We start from the raw sequence: 21,924 nt of genomic DNA, 5'->3' as shown, positions 1-21,924 counted from the left end.
CCCGCCCCTTTGTGACGTCAGCGCGCCGCGAGGCGCGCTGACGTTGCAAAGGTGTTTTCCCCATGAAAGCAGGAAGCAGCCTTGCGGCCGCTTCCTGCTTTCATGGGGAAAACGGCCTTTTTCACGTTCGGGAAGGCCTCGTAAGAAAGGGGAGAGTCTCCCCTTTCTTACGAGGCCTTCCTGAAAGTGTTTCCTGGCCCCCGATCGCAGCACAGCTGCGATCGGGGGCCAGGAAACACTTTCAGGAAGGCCTCGTAAGAAAGGGGAGACACTCCCCTTTCTTACGAGGCCTTCCTGAAAGTGTTTCCTGGCCCCCGGTCGCAGCTGTGCTGCGATCGGGGGCCAGGAAACACTTTCAGGTTTCCTGGCTCCCCCGATCGCAGCACAGCTGCGATCGGGGGGGTCAGGAAACATTTTGAAAAGGCCTCGTAAGAAAGGGGAGACTCTCCCCTTTCTTACGAGGCCTTCTGAAACTGTTTCTGGCCCCCGATCGCAGCTGTGCTGCGATCGGGGGCCAGAAACAGTTTCAGAAGGCCTCGTAAGAAAGGGGAGAGTCTCCCCTTTCTTATGAGGCCTTCTGAAACGGTTTCCTGGCCCCCGATCGCAGCACAGCTGCGATCGGGGGCCAGGAAACCCCACTAGACACCAGGGATTTCACTTTTGGGGGGCAGCCCCCCCCCGGAAAACGGGCCGCCCCCCCCGGATAATTTTCCTAAAAAAATAAAAAGGTAGGTGCCCCCTGGGGAGGGGGGGGGGGGGGGCGATCGCGCCCCCCCCCCCCCCCAGGGGATTTTATTTTTTTTTCAAAAAAAAAAAAAAAAATGAAATGACAGGGGGTCGCCCGTGGGCAGGGTGACCCCCTGTGGGGGCATTTTTTTTTTTAGATGTTGTAGGGTTTCCCTGGGGGGCATTTTGGCCCCCAAGGAAACCATACAACAACTAAAAAAAAATATATGTATATATCTATATATATATATCTATGTAGATAGATATATCTAGGTACATGGATATATCTATAGATATATCTATGTAGATATATATTTATATATATATATATAGGTAGATCTGTATCAAAGAGATTTATAAAGCGCGCTACTCACCTGTGAGGGTCTCAAGGCGCTGGGGGGGGGGGGACGGGGGGGAGGGAAAGGGGCTAGGAGGTTCACTGTTCAAAAAGCCAGGTTTTGAGGCCCTTCCTGAAAAGAAGTAGGTTTTGGGTCTTGCGAATGTGGGTTGTGAGTGCGTTCCATGTTTTGGGTGCAATGTAGGAGAAGGATCTGCCCCCGGTGGTGGTGTGTTTGATGCGGGGGTCAGAGGCGAGAGAGAGGTCAGCTGAACGGACGTTTCGTGTGGGGGTGTGGAAGGTGACTCTCGTTGAGGTAGGCAGGGCCTGTGTTGTGGAGTGATTTGTGTGTGAGGATGAGGATCTTGAAGGTGATCCTTTTGTCAATGGGGAGCCAGTGGAGGGATTTGAGGTGTGGAGAGATGTGTTCGTGTCGGTGGAGGTCGAGGATGAGTCGTGCTGCTGAGTTCTGGATGCGTGTAGTTTGCACTTGAGTTTTAGAGTGGTGCCGGTGTAGAGGGCGTTTCTGTAATCAAGCCTGCTGCTGATGAGTGCGTGAGTGACAGTTTTTCTGGTCTCTGTGGGGATCCATTTTAATGTTTTTCAGTATACGGAGTTTGTTGAAGCATGAGGAGGTAAGAGCGTTGATTTGTTGGGTCATAGAGAGGGAGGAGTCTAGGATGATGCTGAGGTTGCGTGCGTAGTTGGCGGGGGTGGGTGCAGGGCCTAGCGTGGTGGGCCACCATGGGGGGTCCCAGGTTTTTTTGGTGAGGGCCAAAGAGGATTATTTCGGTTTTGCTTGAGTTGAGTTTCAGGTGGTTGGCTGTCATATATACATCACTTTTGTCAATATGTGTGTGGTTTCCCTGGGGGGAAAAGGGTCCGACTTGTCTAGTGGCAGTTTTAGTGCCATAAAGAAGCGCAGAAGGTTTATATGCCTACTGCAAAGAGCACATCTGTATTTTATGTAAATAGCTGAGTACATTAGTAAAGTCTATGGAGAGATGAAGGGCACTTTTGCTGGGTGGTAATGAGGGAATCCGAGGAGGAGGGAGTGGGAGCACCAATAATGATTGTTGGACTGGGCGCAGGAGGTGCTAAAGACTGTGACGAATGGTATGTGACAAGGTGTTTTTTGAGTGTCTTGAAAGTACATGCTGATTGAGGGAAGAAGCGCAGGTAAGGTGGCCTCTACTGTTGCACGTATCTCACACACACCATCGATTTTGTGACTGTCTACGTAGGCTAGTGTTTTAGAGCAACAGTTTAGCCAATAGCAGAGATGGCATCTTGATGGATGACTGCTGCCTGCACTCGGGTTATAGAGGACCGCTCTGACATAGGATCAGAGACTGAGACATCAGATACTGAGACAGCATCTGAGGGATAGGACAATGGTGCAGACTCTGGGAGTGATTTTTCAGTCGGAGGAGTACCATTCGAAAACTCCTCTTCCAGTACATTATGAGGGAGGTGATGAGGACAGTCCTGCTGTCCCTTCGCAAGCTGTTCGTGCAACTGGGTAATAGTGGGTTAGGCCAACCCAGAGAGCAGGTGAATGCGGCGGCAAGCAGAGAGAGAGTGCTCTCTTGGGAGCTCACCAATTTAGTTCAGCCCCAAATTCCACCACCCAAATCATATTGTGGAGACATCAAAATTGTCTATGGCAAAACAAACTGGTTTTGTAAGGCAGGCACCTGTGTTTTTGGTCCTGGATTCGGCGGCCATATAGAGAAACACACTAAACCCAAACATTTCTGGAAACTAGACATTCGGGGGAGTCCACAGAGGTGTGACTTGTGTGGATTCCCCAAAGTTTTCTTACCCAGAATACCCTGCAAAGCTGAAATGTTGAGAAAAAACTCTATTTTTCTCGCATTTCTGTCACACAAACTACAGGAATATGCTGGGATCCACAACATTCCTACCACCCAGTGACTCCTCACCTGTCCTGATAAAAACACTACCCCACTTGAGTGCCTACACCTAGTGCCTGTGTCAGGAATGGATCACCCCAGGGTCAACAGCTGCCTCACGTAAGGACCAACATTGACCGTTGTGTGATCTATTCCTGTCGCAGGCACCAGGCCTAACCACACAAGTGAGGTATCATATTTATCGGGAGACTTGGGGGAACGCTGGGTGGAAGGAAATTTGTGGCTCCCCTCAGATTCCAGAACTTTCTGTCACCGAAATGTGTGGAAAACGTGGTATTTTAGCCACATTTTGAGGTTTGCAAAGGATTCTGGGTAACAGAACCTGGTCCGAGCCCCACAAGTCACCTCATCTTGGATTCTCCTGGGTTTCTAGTTTACAAAAATGTGCTGGTTTGCTAGGTTTCCCCAGGTGCCGGCTGAGCTAGAGGCCAAAATCCACAGGTAGGCACTGTTTTCTATGAAAAAATGTGATGTGTCCACGTTCTGTTTTGGGGCATTTCCTGTCGCGGGCGCTAGGCCTACCCACACAAGTGAGGTATCATTTTTATCGGGAGACTTAGGGGAACGCCGGGTGGAAGGAAATTTGTGGCTCCTCTCAGATTCCAGAACTTTCTGTCACCGAAATGTGAGGAAAACTTGTTTTTTTAGCCACTTTTTGAGGTTTGCAAAGGATTGTGGGTAACAGAACCTGGTCCGAGCCCCGCGAGTCACCCCTCCTTGTATTGCCCTAGGTCTCTAGTTTTCAGAAATGCACAGGTTTGGTAGGTTTCCCTAGGTGCCGGCTGAGCTAGAGGCCAAAATCTACAGGTAGGCACTTCTCAAAAAACACCTCTGTTTTCTTCCAAAAATTTTGATGTGTCCACGTTGCGCTTTGGGGCGTTTCCTGTCGCGGGCTCTAGGCCTACCCACACAAGTGAGGTATCATTTTTATCGGGAGACTTGGGGGAACGCCGGGTGGAAGGAAATTTGTGGCTCCTCTCAGATTCCAGAACTTTCTGTCACCGAAATCTGAGGAAAACTTGTTTTTTTAGCCACTTTTTGAGGTTTGCAAAGGATTCTGGGTAACAGAACCTGGTCCGAGCCCCGCGAGTCACCCCTCCTTGTATTGCCCTAGGTCTCTAGTTTTCAGAAATGCACAGGTTTGGTAGGTTTCCCTAGGTGCCGGCTGAGCTAGAGGCCAAAATCTACAGGTAGGCACTTCTCAAAAAACACCTCTGTTTTCTTCCAAAAATTTTGATGTGTCCACGTTGCGCTTTGGGGCGTTTCCTGTCGCGGGCTCTAGGCCTACCCACACAAGTGAGGTATCATTTTTATCGGGAGACTTGGGGGAACGCCGGGTGGAAGGAAATTTGTGGCTCCTCTCAGATTCCAGAACTTTCTGTCACCGAAATCTGAGGAAAACTTGTTTTTTTAGCCACTTTTTGAGGTTTGCAAAGGATTCTGGGTAACAGAACCTGGTCCGAGCCCCGCGAGTCACCCCTCCTTGGATTGCCCTAGGTCTCTAGTTTTCAGAAATGCACAGGTTTGGTAGGTTTCCCTAGGTGCCGGCTGAGCTACAGGCCAAAATCTACAGGTAGGCACTTCTCAAAAAACACCTCTGTTTTCTTCCAAAAATTTTGATGTGTCCACGTTGCGCTTTGGGGCGTTTCCTGTCGCGGGCGCTAGGCCTACCCACACAAGTGAGGTATCATTTTTATCGGGAGACTTGGGGGAACGCCGGGTGGAAGGAAATTTGTGGCTCCTCTCAGATTCCAGAACTTTCTGTCACCGAAATCTGAGGAAAACTTGTTTTTTTAGCCACTTTTTGAAGTTTGCAAAGGATTCTGGGTAACAGAACCTGGTCCGAGCCCCGCGAGTCACCCCTCCTTGGATTGCCCTAGGTCTCTAGTTTTCAGAAATGCACAGGTTTGGTAGGTTTCCCTAGGTGCCGGCTGAGCTAGAAGCCAAAATCTACAGGTAGGCACTTCTCAAAAAACACCTCTGTTTTCTTCCAAAAATTTTGATGTGTCCACGTTGCGCTTTGGGGCGTTTCCTGTCGCGGGCGCTAGGCCTACCCACACAAGTGAGGTATCATTTTTATCAGGAGACTTGGGGGAACGCCGGGTGGAAGGAAATTTGTGGCTCCTCTCAGATTCCAGAACTTTCTGTCACCGAAATCTGAGGAAAACTTGTTTTTTTAGCCACTTTTTGAGGTTTGCAAAGGATTCTGGGTAACAGAACCTGGTCCGAGCCCCGCAAGTCACCCCTCCTTGGATTGCCCTAGGTCTCTAGTTTTCAGAAATGCACAGGTTTGGTAGGTTTCCCTAGGTGCCGGCTGAGCTAGAGGCCAAAATCTACAGGTAGGCACTTCTCAAAAAACACCTCTGTTTTCTTCCAAAAATTTTGATGTGTCCACGTTGCGCTTTGGGGCGTTTCCTGTCGCGGGCGCTAGGCCTACCCACACAAGTGAGGTATCATTTTTATCGGGAGACTTGGGGGAACGCCGGGTGGAAGGAAATTTGTGGCTCCTCTCAGATTCCAGAACTTTCTGTCACCGAAATGTGAGGAAAACTTGTTTTTTTAGCCAGTTTTTGAGGTTTGCAAAGGATTCTGGGTAACAGAACCTGGTCCGAGCCCCGCAAGTCACCCCTCCTTGGATTCCCCTAGGTCTCTAGTTTTCAGAAATGCACAGGTTTGGTAGGTTTCCCTATGTGCCGGCTGAGCTAGAGGCCAAAATCTACAGGTAGGCACTTTGGAAAAAACAGCTGTGTTTTCTATAAAAAAAATAGGATGTGTCCATGTTGTGTTTTGGGGCATTTCCTGTCGCGGGCACTAGGCCTACCCACACAAGTGAGGTATCATTTTTATCGGGAGACTTGGGGGAACACAGAATAGCAAAACAAGTGTTATTGCCCCTTATCTTTCTCTACATTTTTTCCTTCCAAATATAAGAGAGTGTGTAAAAAAGACGTCTATTTGAGAAATGCCCTGCAATTCACATGCTAGTATGGGCACCTCGGAATTCAGCGATGTGCAAATAACCACTGCTCCTCAAAACCTTATCTTGATCCCATTTTGGAAATGCAAAGGTTTTCTTGATACCTCTTTTTCACTCTTCATATTTCAGCAAATGAATTGCTGTATACCCAGTATAGAATGAAAACCAACTGCAGGGTGCAGCTTATTTATTGGCTCTGGGTACCTAGGGTTCTTGATGAACCTACAAGCCCTTTATATCCCCGCAACCAGAAGAGTCCAGCAGACAAAACGGTATATTGCTTTCAGAAATCTGACATCGCAGGAAAAAGTTACAGAGTAAAACATAAAGAAAAATGGCTGTTGTTTTCAGCTCAATTTCAATATTTTTTTATTTCAGCTGTTATTTTCTGTAGGAAAACCTTGTAGGATCTACACAAATGACCCCTTGCTGAATTCAGAATTTTGTCTAGTTTTCAGAAATGTTTAGCATTCCGGGATCCAGCATTGGTTTCACACCCATTCCTGTCACTAACTGGAAGGAGGCTGAAAGCACCAAATATAGTAGAAATGGGGTATGTCCCAGTAAAATGCCAAATTTGTGTTGAAAAATTCGGTTTTCTGATTCAAGTCTGCCCGTTCCTGAAAGGTGGGAAGATAGTGATTTCAGCACCAGAAACCCTTGGTTGATGGCATTTTCAGGGAAAAAACCACAAGCCTTCTTCGGCAGCCCTTTTTTCCCATTTTTTTGGAAAAAACAAAATTTTCACTGTATTTTGGCTATTTTCTTGGTCTCCTCCAGGGGAAACCACCAACTCTGGGTACCATTAGAATCCCTAGGATGTTGGAAAAAAAGGACGCAAATTTGGCGTGGTTAGCTTATGTGGACAAAAAGTTATGAAGCCCTAAGCGCGAACTACCCCAAATAGCCAAAAAAGGGCTCAGCACTGGGGGGGGAAAGGCCCAGCAGCTAAGAGGTTAATGCATCTGACAGCATAGCTTGAAAACACCAAAAAAGGAGGGGGCAGACCATACATACCTAGCAATACTGTCCTTCTAAATATGCTGAAATATTCCTGGCTAAAGATCTGATGAAACTCAAATTTCAATTAAATGTCTTATTGAGCAGGGAGGTCAAACAACAGCCGGAGATGGCCTGGCGAGCGACGTTAAGTGCCACGGTAAAATTAAACTAACTAGATGAAATGAATGGTCTAGTAACCTTAATGTAGTATCAAAAACACTAAACGCAATAGTTTCTAAATGTCCCAAACTTTCATTCAATTCAGAGGTTAGTCATTTTCTAACCGTTTCAGACAAAAGGTTTCAAAACAAAAAGCACACGAATACGTAGAAATAATGCATTTTAATTTGAATAATATTGTACCAATAATTGAGAAAAGAAATGTTTGCTGCATACCTCAAGTTATTTCTCAATTGCCCCATTCAGATTTTTGCACAGCACTTGAAACTACATGTATAGGAATATCTTCAGGAAAAATTGAGACCTGCTGAAGTAAATAGCGTTTTGTATCAGTTACTCCATCGCTTTAATTATGCAACACATGAATTCCTATGAACTCTTAAATGGCAGGCATATATCATCAAGGTATTGATTTGAATCTTTCAGCTTTAAAAGTCATATGTTTCCTAACAGTATCGTAAGCTAAAGGAGGACTGGCATATTTCTCAGTTTCTGCAAGGAGATGTCTTCAACTGCTTCTTTATAAAAGGAGGGAACAGAGACGAGGATCAGAGCGAGACACATGGGAAAGTGCCACCCAGTGTGGACAATGAAGGATATAATTTCAAGTAATCCAACTTGCAGTTTAATGCAAGCACTCAAGAGGAGCAGAAGGATACACCAACGCAGCCAATAGCATTAGGTGAGGGACGAATTCTCTTTTGGGCTGAACCAAGATGTGATTGACAAAGTCATTAGCCAATGGCTTAAAGAGGTTAGCTGAAGAAAGCAATGGCGGACCCCAAAACCCACTATGTATATTGTAAGCAAAAGGTGTGCTTGATAGCTTTGCGGTCAAAACTCAGGCCTAAAAAGGCGACCATCCAATAAAAAAGGGATAGTCAGCCAAGACAAGGATGCAGGAAAAATTAAATAAATGGTAAGACAAGCAAAAAAAAAAAAAAATCACAAAAGTTTAAGACCTGCTCCAAATCTCCTCACTGGTGATGCATGCATATAAAAAAAAAAAAAACAGGATTAAAGTGCTAGGTAAGGATTCATGGAGTGTAAGCAAGAGGCATTATGAGCAAGGGGTGCAGCGTTAACTGCTGGGATGGGTGAAGACACCTGAAAGACTATGGATAAGATTGGCTGGGAGGACATCGAAGTTGTAATTTTACAATATTTACCGTCATCTAAAATAAATATCTGCCAGAACCAATCAAGAATTAACATTAAAACCATTAAATGTTCTGACATATATAACATTAAAACCATTATATGTTCTGGCCTACAACCTTGGTTCTAATGAAGCATGACAGACAACATGCTTTAAAATGTTTTAGGGGCCAACCACAAATTCAGTGGTGGAGGTTTCTCAAGAGACAGGTTCAAGCCAAGGGTGGGTAGGATTTACTTACACTGCATTTTATATCATTCACTTTGCTTGAGAACACAAGTCTACTTTGCGCCATCTATCCCAATCCACCAGTTGCACATTAAATCTTATAGTTCATCCACAAATGGCACTTGTGGAAAGAACACTTGATATTGCTCTTACCATACAGTTTACACCTCCTCCTTAATGAGCAAAAACGGCATTTTTCATTAGAAAACAATGCAACCATAGTAGGTGTGAAGCACTGTGCTTACAGAAATATGGTATGGAACCAAATCTTATGAGGAAACTAGCCTGGGAAGAAAACCTAACGTGAACCCAATAAAGCATGTCAGCTTCAGGGCATAGATGAATATTGATATACTCAATTCTTACAATGCACTATAAGTGACAGACAACAATAATCTAAGTAAGACACCGACATTTGTAACTTGAATCCCCATTTGGTACACTCTCCAAAAAAACATGAACAGAAAAGGCAATGGCTCCAACTGTGAGCGAGATTTCCCACCAGGGAAGAAGCAGAGACTCTGGTATAGGCACAATACATTCTCATCAAGGAAATGGTAATTGTTGTTTCAGTAAAGATATCGCTCAGTTTTTCTTCAGTATTTATACGTTTAAATCTGACCTCGTGGATTATAATGGATATGTTTTTCTACATTGCTTCACGAATGTAAAGCACTTTAAGGTAAATAAAAGTGAAGAATGTATGCATTAATAAATAAGCAATTTCACTTCTTCATAACTACTGGACGGCTTGTCACCGCCACTGACTAAAATGAAAATAGAGATACATTTTCAGTGTACAGTTGTTGTACTGCAAATGTAGATAACTTCTTGGTAGAGTGCTAACCACGTTTTGTACAACTGCCGACATAATTTCGAATCAATGAAAGCCCACTGAGTGTGTAGCTACATAATCGTAATTAATGTGTATGCAAGTACACATCACACCATGATGAATGGCCATAAACGTATGTCTCTATCTTGCAATTCACTTTAACTTACTCAAAAGGCACTCACTTTACATGTATGATATCAATGTCATGAAATACCTACTAAAGCTTTAATGACGGCAGTTAAAGTAAGGCAAGAAATAGAGACTCTAATTTGCTTAGTCAGACCGTTTTTACCTATAATGGTCCACGACCCAGTACAATATTCAGAAATGGAGAGAAGGTGTTCAAAATGTCTGTTGTAAGCGCAAATCACTAACCTAAAGATCAAATGTGCAGTCTCAAGTTAATTATCTGAGAATTAGCGTGTAATGTCATAAGTATATTTTTCATATAATCATGTGAATCATGCAACTATTCGTTCACAACAAACATGTATAAAGTCAAAGTGGATAAAAAATAAATAATAATAATAATAATAATTAAATAAATGGAGAGGTGCGCGCATATTCCGTATCCTGCTAGCACTACATCGCCAAAGTCACCCGGTCTCTAGTCTGCAATGAAAACCTCAGATCAGTTTGGAAACTCATCCATGGACTACAGAACGTGGTGCAAAGCCATATTAATGACAGCCTTGCTCTATACTGTTGCAAAATAAACAACAATCATTAGACAATTGGAACGAAGTTAAAACCATAATAAAGTCCTCAAGGGACTAGTGTGCACAGCAGAAGGTGGTCTGCGAAGTACGAGGGTGCCCAGCCTAATACACAAAAGGTGTGGGGGAGTTGGGATGGGGCAAGAAGCCTGATTTCTCCGTAAGGGGATGTGTGCAAACTGACAAATGGTCCGGTGGTCCCTGTGTGTGCATTAGTGTATCATGCTTTGGATCTATGTGGTGTACTACTTTACCTGTGCTGATTGTACCAGTGACCTATTGGACTGTTAAGCCGTTTCACATAAAACTAATAAAACTGGCTTATCAAAAAAAAAAAATCCTCAAACTAAGGGTTAAAAGGAGGCATTGAACAAATAAGCCAATAAAATCAGAGTCATCTATACCTTCACTATCTGTATAACATGATTAAAGCCCGGTATGTGTGAAAAAACTGTCCAGGATACTAGAGTGCTAGCTCCAGATGGGTTTGAGGTGAAGCAGACGGAAGGCACAACCCAGATTAGGTTTTACAGTAGGAAAAAGATCCTGGATCATGAACAGTTGTTGATTTCCCTTCTTTAAATCTGGACACTGCAGTAAACACAGAGTAAAATATATTCTTAACAAAAGAAACGGGTAGTATAGGCTAGGTAGGAATAGGATTGCTGGGAAATGGATAAAAGGAGGGACATTAGAAACAAGCACTACCAATGCAATGGGGTCTCACATTCGCTCGAGTTAGAGCCATTAGCATTGTAAATTCCTAACTGGACTTTTCTTGCCACATAAATCGAAAAAGAAAAGTAGAACAGTTGACAGAAGCAAGCCGATTCAAAGCGCCAACGCCGCCATGAGCGCAAGTGTTATTGGCTCCCTGCGTGAATGTCTGGAAAGGATAGCAGCTGGAATGAAAGGCAAACCAAAACTGGAGGAGGAGCCATCACACGCTATAACAGGAGGAAGAGTGATGTAGTGTGATGGCCAACAAAATTGTTCACTTAGTGAAATCGCCTGGGGAGGGAACTCAAAACGCAAAGGATGGACATTTCACAAAGTGCACCAATAAAAATGAAGCATTTAAAACAAGCTAAATAAATAACAAATAGCGAGAGTGGGTATGGTTAAACAGCCACAGAGAGATTACAACAGGCCAGGCGCGCTCGACCCTAAAAAGCGAGAATTAATAGCTTGAGGAAGAGTACACAGAGAGGCAAGGCATTACATAATGTTTTGGGGTCAGCTGGGAGCACGCATAGAAACAAGGTTGAGCACAAGTTAGGAAGGGAGTAACAAGACCTAGGAGGAATGAAGGTTATATATTTAAACATACAGAATCAAAGAAAAAGAGTATGGGCCTAACCGTGGGCCAATGAAAAGACAAATGCAAGGAAACAAAAAGGTAATGAAAACTAGTGAACTGAGGCAAGAGAAGCTAAAACAAAGGTAGCATGAAGGAGATGATAAAGGAGTGATAGAAAAATTAAATATGGGTCGACGCATTCTGAAGAATAGAGAGGAGTCTAAATTGGAGGTAAGAGAAGTAATTAAGCCAGGAGAATAGGGGAAGTAATTACAATACCTGTGGACTGGTAAGGAAGAAAAGTTCACATTATCCAAAGATTAGTGAGATGGAAACAGCAAGGGAACATCAAGGGAGCAATGTAAAACAAAAGGGAAAAAACAATAATAGCCTTACAGAAAAAAAGGAAGGGAAAAAAAAAAAAAAACACACACACCTTCAGAGTGAGATGAAGAGAAAGATGACATTATTGCTTGAAAGAGGAAGGCAGTCAGAAGACAATGTAGAAAACCATAGGATTAACTAAAGGAACCAACATTAGAGAAGTCACAGCAAATATGACAAGATAGCTCCAGATATAAGGGAGATGAAACATGTGGTGTATATGAAAAGTAGAAGAGTCCATACTTAAACAAAGAAGGGACCAGGGGCTGTATTTCATAAAGTGCCCAGGGGTGCGACAGGCATGTGCATCAATTTTCTGCATCCCTGGGGCACTAATATTTCAGAAAGAGCCACTGACACTTATGTGCCCCACGTACAGAGGCACACAGTGCCGGTGCTACTTTAAGAGGAAGTGTCCGCATTTGTATTGGGGCAAAGTCCTCTGCAACTGAGGGAAATACTTTGTCTCTGTGTCCGCACCATAATATGGGCATGGGTACAAAGAGGCTTTTGTAGGTGCTCGGACAATGCACCACGAAGAGTGGTGCATTGTCAGTTGGCCCCTGAGGGCAGCACTCTGGAGGTGGTGAAGGGGGTGCCCTGGTTTCCCAAGACATCTCACTGTAGGCAGGTGTAGTCACTCACTGCACCAACCTGCCGGTGTATCTCTGCTCCCCTTTGAAATGCAGGTGAGTGCCACTTGCAAAGTAAAAGCTGGAGAGGCTGGATCAAGCAGCTCCTCTGTCCTTCACTAATGTACTGTCCACCAGGCCATGCGCTTGTTCGAGGCTGGCCAGGGGGCACTACATCGATTACAGCATCGCACACTGTTCCCCATTTGCGCATGGTGCACATGTTTAAAGGTGAGTAGTGGCAGTGACAGTGCGCTAGTTATATAATACAGACCTACAGGTTTACAGAAAAGTTCCTAAAAAATACTTAAAGGAGTTCAGGTAGATACACCAATAGTAAGAGCCAGAAAAATGGGGTCAAGGAGGGGAGAAGCCAATAGTTATAACAGGAGATTTTGCCTCTCACCTATGCTTAATCACATCCTTTCAGGCAGTGGAATGGGACAATGCCTTACGCTGGTCTTGGCCTTTCTGCAGGATCGAAACCCAGGTGGTTTCTATGCTTCTGTTAGATCCACCCACAGGCAGCATTCCTGTTTGGTGTACAGCAGGGCTCCTCACTCAGTTTTTACTATATATCAGCCTTAAGGTTGCACTTATGTGCTAGTCTGGCTAGCCATCTGCGAAGGACCACTCCCCCTCCTTTACTCCACCTGAAAATCAAAGGGATACTCCTGTGAGCATGATTTCGGGGTTCTCAGATCTCAGTTAGCACCTGATGAGTACCGACTAACTTGGGTCAAACAGCTATAAAAACACAAGTTCTCATTCTGGTTAACCACATCAATCTCCTCTCACACTTTGTAGCCTGCTTCTATGGATCCTGCTAAAGGCATGGCTCAAGATTCCTCAAAACTGTTGAGACTTTCTAGAAGAATCATGCTTTGCACAAAACAGCTCTGTAAGTCACTGTTGCTAATAAGTGGACTACGGCAACTTGTTGAAATAATGTCCAAAATATAGTATCAAGGGTCGCCTTGCAGAACACATTTTTTTTTTTTTTTTTATTTTTTTTTTTAAACAATCTTGAGTTCACCAACAGCTCCAATTTTTATTAAGTAATATTTACATGGAAGCATATTTGCCATCAAGATGTCCATTGCTCTGTTTTCAATGCTCTTCAATATTATTTCCAGAGATATGGTACAGGTAACTGAAAGTGATAATTGGAATTTTTAGAGCGTGGCAAGTAATCTAGTTTAGTCAATCTAGAAGGATTGTCCTCTCGCTCTGTCACCCATACCTTGGAATGTTCTGCATCTTTCACAAACTGCTTGTTTGTTACATCTTCTGCAACCTAATAGTGCTGCCTTCTCTGCTGTGCCTAGAGCTGAGACACCACTGTGGATTGGGGACCACACTAGAAGAATCTTTTTCTAATCAAGATAAGATGAAGGCAGCAACACAACTGTACGGCTGGTTCAAGGAGGCAGCAGTGCAGCCCTCAGCGTTTACAACTCCCACTTCTGAGATTGTGAGGGTGGTGAGACAATGGGTGAATTTAGCTGGTCACTGCTAAGTAACAGCGCTTAATTTGTGGTGCTTCTTCAGAGAAATCTTGAAGGCAAACAAGGATTTACAATGCAATTGGTCTTGCATTTACTGGAGTCCGAGCTTCTGGCGTCGTAAATGCATAACTGGACTTTTCTTGCCACATAATTCCACTGGCCCTGCTAGCAGGTCTGATGGAAGATTATTTCAAACAAGGACCTTACAACACAATCTACTCCCAGCTGTAAAACAAACCTTCCAGACAAAAGAGAGCTTCAAAAGACACTCAATGGTGTGAAGGGTTATTATTTTGGGGTCTTCACTAACCTAGTGTGGGGACTCAGAGATGATCTAGACAGAAAGAGCATGTTGTGGTGAACGTTCTGAAGGTTGTCCCATTGTCCTGGGCCCACCAGAGGCTGAGTTATGAGCAAAAATGTTTTGTAAAAGTAATGCCCTGGAAAGCATTATGGGTGAGTTTTTGTGCCGCAAATAATATAGTAGTACTAATGCTCAGAACAACCCCTGGAGGACAATTGCAATTAAAATAACATTTGTTAAAGAAAAATAAAAAATAAAAAACTGACATCTAACCATGTAGTTAGCCCCTAGGGGGCATAACCAAATGAAAAGAAAATAACCGAAAGTAATGCAGTGTAACCATATATTTAGCCCCTAGAGGGCGTAATGCATTACACATTTTTAGGGCTAGCAGGCCTACTGCAATGATAAGGCCCTTAAAACACAAACTACTCCCAGTTGTAAAACAAACGTTCCAGTGATGAGAGTATTTAAAAAGACATTGAATGGTACAAGGGATTATTATTTTGGTGTCCCCACTAACCAAGTGGGAGGAGCCAGAGATTATGCAGACAGAAAGAGCACGTCTTGTGAATGTTTAAACGGCAGTCCTGTTGTCCTAGGACCATCACAACAGGGTCAGTAATGGCTAAAATGTTTTATAAAAGTATGCTCTGCAAAACACTTTTGGGCGAGTTTCCTGAATTTAGTGAATATTGTAGTCTCGGCTCTCCTGCTGTGTATGGAGAGCTGCATTGAGGATTTCTCATTTTTTTTCATAACACATTTACCAATTCTAAGTGTTTTATTTTTAAGCGATGGAGTGCAAAGGGGAGTCAAAAGAAACAATGTGACGAACACTCCTATACCGCTGATCAAGTTCTTGCTGTGAGCGCCATGGCTGCCAAGGAGCATGAAGGGAAAGACATTAGAAAAAAAGTAGTTTACTCACGCTAAACTATATCAGTAAGTGTGCAATTATCCATGCCACAGGGTCAGTCTGCAGGGCGTAATAAACCAGCCTTAAGGTGGGACAAACGTAAAGAATTTGCCAATTAAATCAAGGTTTTTTTGAAAGGCAAGCCAAGGAACGAATCAAAGTGATAGGCGTGAGGTGGGCATGGTAAAGCCCACAAATAAATTATAACAGGTCAGAAAAGCAGCACTTGCACACTGCTATACTTGACCTAAAAATACAGGCGGTCATTCTGTGAAAACTAAGACTTACATTTTAGGTGCTTTTTTTTTTTTTTTTTAATGTGAAGTTTAACAACTCAACATGGAAACAGAGTTCTTCCTTCATTCACAAAAGCCTTAAATTGTGTGCAAAATGTTCAGGAGCAGAGCTTAAGAGGTTACATGTTAGGCACAAAAGCTTCTCAATCCTGATTATATTGTTTGCATTGTGGTAGACGCATTAATTTGGAGAACAAAATTCAGGATGCAGAAATTCATTTTGACGGTTTGCAACTATGAAAGCTACTCTATAAGGAAACCAGGATTACACAAGTACACAATTCCGCTTTTATTTTCGACAGCACCAACACTGTCTGAGTGGCTCAAACTCACAGTCCGTTTCCTTCAGTCTGCTCACTATCAGTCAGTCTGTAAACTCTGGCACATCGAGCAGTTACTGATAGTAGCTGCATTTGTCTCAATTCGACAATGGAAAATTTTGTTCCCTTCAATGAGTACAGCTATGCTACTGCTGCCATTATTTATTCCCTTTTTAAGTCTAGCGTGCAAGAACTTTGACCTGTTGTAAGTTTTGTGGGCTTTTAACCACGCCCACCTCAGGCCCATCGCTTTCACTTGTTTGCTGACTTGCCTTTCAAAAATCCTCTATCATCATTCGTAAACGCTTTGTTTATCCCTCACTGGGGAGGTTTTGTTACAGCCTTGCAGACTGATCCTGTTACATGCATAGCTGTATGACTGCCAATATGTTTGTGAGCACATTTTTTCCTTCTGTGTCACTGATTCACGCTCATGTTCATGGCAGCCATGACACTTTGAATCTGCTCGCTTACGTCAACGGTTTTACTTTTCATTTTTAATTTATGTGGCAGGAAAAGTCCAGTTAGGAATTTACAACACCCATAGCTCCAACTCGGTAAAATGCGAGACCCACTGCGTTGCAAATCCTTGTATAAGTAATAGTATGTTCAGCCAACACAGGATATAACAATTTTGAACTTAAACACCTATTTCAGTGGAGACAATCGAGCCACCAATTGCCCACCACTGCTGGAAATTTGACAAAAGGTTATGAAATGATGAACACCAATACACAATTGCTGAACCATGTAGCTCAGCGTTCAAATAGACACACAGTGTGAATATAATAGCATGAAAACTGTTACAAAAAATTTTTCAAACATTAAAATCAAGGTCTACGGTAACAGTTGTTTCATATGACACAGAAAGCTGTGGTAACGTATTAATTGGTCGAGCTGGTTGGTCTTGGTGCAAAACAAGTAGTATTCTCCATGGCTCTAATGTTGATGCCAGGGCTGCAAAGTGCCCTGCCCTTAGTGATTCGTTTTTCATGATGTTAAGTGCATTTTCATCTCGTCTTATCTCTTGCACTCTTCGTGAATGACACACCTAGACCTCATCCCTACCTAGGACGTCCTAAACTAATCGTCCAATGTAGTGTCTAGACTTAAATGACCAGAAACGATACGGTATTCTGAGCGGACTGAGTACATTAGCCTCAAGAGCATGACAAATGAGGTGCTGGTAAACTGATGACTCTGCAAAGCACTGATAATTATAAATTTAAACCCATGTCGAACTACAAAATTCTGACTGGGGGAAAAAAAGTCAACCTTGCTATGTACAGAAAACAGTGGCAAAAAGGAACGTATTTGGGGTTGGAAATAACAAAGGGGTAACTTAACCCCTTCCCCGCCACGGACGTAATGGTTACGTCCATGGCAGCGCCCGTGTGGCGCCATGGACGTAACCATTACGTCCTGAATGCTTCCCTTTGAAGTCTCTCCGAGGGTTTCAAAAGCCGGATTGCTTGCAATCCGGCTTTTGAAACCCCACTAGACACCAGGGATTTTTTTTTTTATATATGAAATTGACAGAAGGGAGCGACCCCTTGGGCAAGGGTCGCTCCCAAGGGGTCATTTTTTTTAAGGCCTTTTCTGCCCCCCCTGGGGGCAGATCGGCCTATTATTAGGCCGATCTGCTCCCAGTGGGGGCAGAAACCTCTAGACACCAGGGATACTTTTTTTTTTGTTTTTTTATTTGTTTTCTTTTGTTTTTTAGGTGTGGGATGTGACCCCTTAGGCAAGGGTCGCTCCCATAGGGGGAAATTATATTTAGGCCATTTCTGCCCCCTTTGGGGGCAGATTTTTTTTTGTTTGTTTGTTTTTCACGTAAGGGGAGCGACCCCTTAGGCAAGGGTCGTTCCCTTGGGGGGCAAATTTATTTTAGGCCATTTCTGCCTCCCATGGGGGCAGATCAGCCTATTTTTATTAGGCCGATCTGCCCCCACGGGGGGCAGAAACCACTAGGCAACAGGGATTTTTGTTGTTGTTGTGTTTTACAGATGGGGAGCGCCCCTTAGGCAAGGGTCGCTCCCCTGGAGGGGCAAATTGTATTTAGGCCATTTCTGCCCGCTTTGGGGGCAGATCGGCCGATTTTAGGTCAATCTGCCCCCAAGGGGGGGCAGAAACCACTAGGCACCAGGGATCTTTTTTTTGCGCCGTCACGCAAGGGGAGCGACCTTGTAGGCAAGGGTCGCTCCCTGGGGGGGGGGGGGGGGGGGTGAGGGGGGCAAATTAATTTTAGACCATTTCTGCCCCCCCCAGGGGGCAGATCGGCCTATTGGTATTAGGCCGATCTGCCCACAGGGGGGGGGGGGCAGAAACCTCTAGGCGCCTGGGCAAATAGTTTTTTTGTGTTTTTTTTTTTTTTTTTTTTTTTTTTTTAGAGATGGGGAGCGACGCATTAGGCAAGGGTCGCTCCCCTGGGGGGCAAATTGTATTTAGACCATTTCTGCCCCCCTTGGGGGCAGATTGGCCGATTGCAGGTCAATCTGCCCCCAAGGGAGGCAGAAACCACTAGGCACCAGGGATCTTTTTTTTTGCGCCGTCACGCAAGGGGAGCGACCTTGTAGGCAAGGGTCGCTCCCCGGGGGGGGGGGGGAGGGGCAAATTTATTTTAGGCCATTTCTGCCCCCCCCTGGGGGCAGATCGGCCTATTGGTATTAGGCCGATCTGCCCACAGGGGGGGCAGAAACCTCTAGGCGCCGGGGCAAATAGTTTTTTTGTGGTTTTTTGTTTGTTTGTTTTTTTAGAGATGGGGAGCGACGCATTAGGCAAGGGTCGCTCCCCTGGGGGGCAAATTGTATTTAGACCATTTCTGCCCCCCTTGGGGGCAGATTGGCCGATTGTAGGTCAATCTGCCCCCAAGGGGGGCAGAAACCACTAGGCACCAGGGATCTTTTTTTTGCGCAGTCACGCAAGGGGAGCGACCTTGCAGGCAAGGGTCGCTCCCCGGGGGTGGGGGGGCAAATTTATTTTAGGCCATTTCTGCCCCCCTGGGGGCAGATCGGCCTATTTGTATTAGGCCGATCTGCCCCCGGGGGGGGGGGGGATGGGGGGCAGAAACCTTTAGGCGCCGGGTCAAATTTTTTTTTGTGGGGGTTTTTTTTTTGTTTGTTTGTTTTTTTAGAGATGGGGAGCGACGCATTAGGCAAGGGTCGCTCCCCTGGGGGGCAAATTGTATTTAGACCATTTCTGCCCCCCTTGGAGGCAGATTGGCCGATTGTAGGTCAATCTGCCCCCAAGGGGGGCAGAAACCACTAGGCACCAGGGATCTTTTTTTTGCGCCGTCACGCAAGGGGAGCGACCTTGCAGGCAAGGGTCGCTCCCCGGGGGGCTTGGGGGGGCAAATTTATTTTAGGCCATTTCTGCCCCCCCTGGGGGCAGAAACCTCTAGGCGCCAGGGCAAATTGTTTTTTTGTGGTTTTTTTTTGTTTGTTTGTTTGTTTTTGTAGAGATGGGGAGCGACCCATTAGGCAAGGGTCGCTCCCCTGGGGGGCAAATTGTATTTAGACCATTTCTGCCCCCTTTGGGGGCAGATTGGCCGATTGTAGGTCAATCTGCCCAGAAACCACTAGGCACCGGGATTTTTTTTTTGGCACCAATGTCACGCAAGGGGGGGCGACCCCATAGGCAAGGGTCGCTCCCGGGGGGGCAGGGGGGTTGGGGGACAAATTTATTTTAGGCCATTTCTGCCCCCCCTGGGCACGGCTGAGCTAGAGGCCAAAATCCACAGGTAGGCACTGTTTTCTATAAAAAAATGTGATGTGTCCACGTTGTGTTTTGGGCCATTTCCTGTCGCGGGCGCTAGGCCTACCCACACCAGTGAGGTATCATTTTTATCGGGAGACTTGGGGGAACGCTAGGTGGAAGGAAATTTGTGGCTCCTCTCAGATTCCAGAACTTTGTCACTGAAATGTGAGGAAAACATGTTTTTTTAGCCAAATTTTGAGGTTTGCAAAGGATTCTGGGTAACAGAACCTGGTCAGAGCCCCACAATTCACCCCATCTTGGATTCCCCTGGGTTTCTAGTTTTCAGAAATGCACAGGTTTGGTAGGTTTCCCTAGGTGCCGGCTGAGCTAGAGGCCAAAATCTACAGGTAGGCACTTCGCAAAAATCACCGCTGTTGTCTTCCAAAAATTTGGATGTGTTCACGTTGGGGCGTTTCCTGTCGCCGGCGCTAGGCCTACCCACGCAAGTGAGGTATCATTTTTATCGGGAGACTTGGGGGAACGCTGGGTGGAAGGAAATTTGTAGCTCTTCTCAGATTCCAGAACTTTCTGCCACAGAAATGTGAGGAACATGTGTTTTTTTAGCCAAATTTTGAGGTTTGCAAAGGATTCTGGGTAACGGAACCTGGTCCGAGCCCCGCAAGTCACCCCTCCTTGGATTCCCCTAGGTCTCTAGTTTTCAGAAATGCACAGGTTTGGTGGGTTTCCCTAGGTGCCGGCTGAGCTAGAGGCCAAAATCTACAGGTAGGCACTTCGCAAAAATCACCTCTGTTGTCTTCCAAAAATTTGGATGTGTCCACGTTGCGCTTTGGGGCGTTTCCTGTCGCGGGCGCTAGGCCTACCCACACAAGTGAGGTATCATTTTTATCGGGAGACTTGGGGGAACGCTGGGTAAAAGGAAATTTTTGGCTCCTCTCAGATTCCAGATCTTTCTGCCACAGAAATGTGAGGAACATGTGTTTTTTTAGCCAAATTTTGAGGTTTGCAAAGGATTCTGGGTAACAGAACCTGGTCCGAGCCCCGCAAGTCACCCCTCCTTGGATTCCCCTAGGTCTCTAGTTTTCAGAAATGCACAGTTTTGGTAGGTTTCCCTAGGTGCCGGCTGAGCTAGAGGCCAAAATCTACAGGTAGGCACTTCGCAAAAATCACCTCTGTTGTCTTCCAAAAATTTGGATGTGTCCACGTTGCGCTTTGGGGCGTTTCCTGTCGCGGGCGCTAGGCCTACCCACACAAGTGAGGTATCATTTTTATCGGGAGACTTGGGGGAACATAGATTAGCAAAACAAGTGTTATTGCCCCTTGTCTTTCTCTACATTTTTTCCTTCCAAATATAGGAGAGTGTGTAAAAAAGACATCTATTTGAGAAAAGCCCTGTAATTCACATGCTAGTATGGTCACCCCGGAATTCAGAGATGTGCAAATAACCACTGCTCCTCAACACCTTATCTTGTGCCCTTTTTGGAAATACAAAGGTTTTCTTGATAGCAATTTTTTACTCTTTATATTTCAGCAAATGAATTGCTGTATACCCGGTATAGAATGAAAACGCACGTCAGGGTGCAGCTCATTTATTGGCTCTGGGTTCCTCGGGTTCTTGATGAACCTACAAGCCCTATATATCCCCGCAACCAGAGGAGTCCAGCAGACGTAACGGTATATTGCTTTCGATAATCTGACATTGCAGGGAAAAGTTACAGAGTAAAACGTAGAGAAACATTTATGTTTTTTTCACCTAAATTTCAATATTTTTCTTTTTCAGTTATTATTTTCTGTAGGAAACCCTTGTAGGATCTACACAAATGACCCCTTGCTGAATTCAGAATTTTGTCTACGTTTCAGAAATGTTTAGGTTTCTGGGATCCAGCATTGGTTTCATGCCCATTTCTGTCATTGACTGGAAGGAGGCTGAAAGCACAAAAAATTGCAAAAATGGGGTATGTCCCAGAAAAATGCCAAAATTGTGTTGAAAAATTGGGTTTTCTGATTCAAGTCTGCCTGTTCCTGAAAGCTGGGAAGCTGCTGAGTTTAGCACCGCAAACCCTTTGTTGATGTCATTTTCAGGGGAAAAACCACAAGCCTTCTTCTGCAGCCACTTTTTCCAATTATTTTGAAAAAAACAAAATTTTCCCTGTATTTTGGCCAATTTCTTGGCCTCTTTCAGGGGAACCCACAAAGTCTGGGTACCTCCAGAATCCCTAGGATGTTGGAAAAAAAGGACGCAAATTTGGCTTGGTTAGCTTATGTGGACAAAAAGTTATGCGGGCCTAAGCGCAAACTGCCCCAAATACGCAAAAAAAGGCCTGGCACAGGAGGGGGAAAAGGCCTGGCAGCGAAGGGGTTAAATGACAAGAGACTAGGGATGTATTTGTAGTGCGTATTTCTGGGACTAGGATAATTAATGAACCTCGTTATTGACTCCTCATAGTTTT

At 44.8% G+C, this 21,924-nt stretch overlaps 1 protein-coding gene across 4 annotated transcripts in view; it reads right to left on the bottom strand.

The window, feature by feature from the left end:
- Positions 1 to 21,924, bottom strand: part of CHD7 (chromodomain helicase DNA binding protein 7) — a 552,230-nt gene that overhangs the window by 388,563 nt on the left and 141,743 nt on the right. Inside the window, exon 1 of one of the 4 annotated variants that reach the window (XM_069220236.1) lies at positions 12,820 to 12,840. The exons of the other annotated variants lie outside the window; for them this stretch is intronic. The gene's annotated coding sequence lies outside the window, so the exon portion shown is untranslated. Of the gene's footprint in view, positions 1 to 12,819; positions 12,841 to 21,924 lie in introns of those variants that run through there. 4 annotated transcript variants of the gene reach the window in all.

The sequence above is a fragment of the Pleurodeles waltl genome, chromosome 2_2, assembly GCF_031143425.1.
Source record: "Pleurodeles waltl isolate 20211129_DDA chromosome 2_2, aPleWal1.hap1.20221129, whole genome shotgun sequence".
NCBI classification, from domain to species: Eukaryota; Metazoa; Chordata; class Amphibia; order Caudata; family Salamandridae; genus Pleurodeles; species Pleurodeles waltl.
The sequence above is the reverse complement of the archived record's forward strand: the minus strand, read 5'-3'. Positions and strand labels throughout refer to the sequence as shown.